Source organism: Camelus bactrianus, chromosome 18 (genome assembly GCF_048773025.1).
Source record: "Camelus bactrianus isolate YW-2024 breed Bactrian camel chromosome 18, ASM4877302v1, whole genome shotgun sequence".
NCBI classification, from domain to species: Eukaryota; Metazoa; Chordata; class Mammalia; order Artiodactyla; family Camelidae; genus Camelus; species Camelus bactrianus.
The window spans coordinates 10,424,872-10,426,759 of record NC_133556.1 but is presented as its reverse complement, the minus strand read 5'-3'; the positions used below and the strand labels follow the sequence as shown (position 1 = coordinate 10,426,759).

Here is a 1,888-nt window from a genome sequence, read left to right as displayed (position 1 = left end):
GCCACCCCTAGCTTCAGAGAACTCAAGAAACTTACAATTTTTAGGCTCCATAATGAAGATGAGCAGGATCTTTTTGCATCTGGTTCTGGCTTATTTCCCTCAGCAAAATGTCCGTGTTGTAGCATGTGTCAGAATCCCCTTGCCTCTTCAGGGTGCATAATATTCTAGTGTGTGCATGTACCATATTTTATTTATTCATTTATCCACCGATGGGCCTCAAGTCCTACCTAATTTTTATGCCCCCCAAATAATGCTTTCTCCTGTAATGAGAACATTCTAGCTCTGAGTAACCTTTCTCAGTATATTCACTGTCTCTGTGAGAAATAAACATCTATTTTGTTTAAGCCACTGACATTCTGTGTTTTCTATTAGTCAAAGTAAAACCTAATCTTTATTAACATACCTCATTTGTCAAATGAATATATTTATGGTACCCACCTCTGAAGGCTGATAATCAGATGGTGTATAACTGTGATCATACCAGTTGTTAAAATTCTTCCATTCCAATCAATAGATGGAAACCACCCAGCCCTGGGAGTGTCCCTGCCTCCCCACCAAGCCTGCAGAATGCCCCATCACCTTGTAATCTAAAGGTTAACGCTGGTGAGGGGAGGGTATAGCTCAGGGGTAGAGTGCATGCCTAGTATGCATGAGGTCCTGGGTTCGAGCCCCAGTACCTCCATTAGGTAAATATAAAAAATAAGTAAGTAAATAAATAAATCTAATTACCCACCCCCACAAAGAAGGTTAATGCTGGACTAGTGGTTAAATGCTTTTAACATCTACCCTACCTCCAGCACAAAACTGCTGTGGTAATTAATTGAGATATTATAAAGTACTTAACATAGTGCCTCAAACCCGGTAAATAATCAATTTTCACTCCTACTGAATTATAATTATTATGGGACACTTAGAGATCGTGCACTATAAATCACTTTCAGAAAGAACCTGAGAGAAGTTTTTGGAAAAACATTCTCTCCAAACACTGTTTAAATCAGCTCAACATCAGGGCTGCTGTTCCCAGTCTGAGACGTGGCCCTCCTCTGCACTGAGAGGAGGGATTTGCTGGAAGCTCAAAGAGACCGCTGGCTGGTGGGGATTCTGCCAGGCAGTGGGGAGGTCCTGGGTGGGTGGGCACAGCCAGCTTGGCATCCTGACTCAAGGGCTGTGCCCCTCCATGAGTCTAACTTATTTCTTCAAAAGCTTGTGTTCTAGCTTGGCTGTTGTCTACACCCAGGGGAAAAACATGAAAAATTAAGAATTGACTTAGGACTCACAGATTTTGCTTCAACTTTATAAATAGTTACAGTGAGTGGTTTGGTTTTTCATTTTTTTTTCAGTGAGAAATATTTCTCACCTCTTCCAGGCCATCCATGCACCCGGGCATACTTTGCAGCACAGTGTTTAATTTCATTCATCAGCAGTATTAATGCTGCTCACTTGTTTGCCTAAGTAATGCCAAAACCACTGGCTTGGTTCAATGTTTCCCTCTCATCCAGTGGTCTTGATGTTTTCCCCACCGCTGCCTCTCAGAACAAGGACTCAGCCTGTGTGTCCCCCCAAAATACCTTGAATTCAAACTTGAGTCTGCCTGGATTCATCTTAGCTGAAACTGTGGCTTCCACACCTTTCTCTCTCTCCCTCTGTGCTGCTGATTAAAATCTTAAAATTCCCCCCAAGAGGTAAGTCAAATCTGTAGGAGGAGATGAGTTACAGAAATGATTCAGGGTAGGGGGTTGGTCAGGAGGTCTGACCAACCAAAACTGCTCCGTGCCAGTGAATGTATGAGGGTGGCCTGGGTATAAAAAGAACAGAGAGTCTTGGGCCAGAGGGCGCTGGCTCTGCCCCCATCACGGTAGGGCACAAGTACGGTGGCACATAAAAGAAC

At 43.4% G+C, this 1,888-nt stretch overlaps 1 non-coding gene across 1 annotated transcript; it reads left to right on the top strand.

The window, feature by feature from the left end:
- Positions 1-609: 609 nt before the first annotated feature.
- TRNAT-AGU (transfer RNA threonine (anticodon AGU)) lies at positions 610-682 on the top strand. Its single transcript has one exon. It is a non-coding gene; the product is annotated as a tRNA-Thr (tRNA).
- The last annotated feature ends 1,206 nt before the right edge of the window (positions 683-1,888 follow it).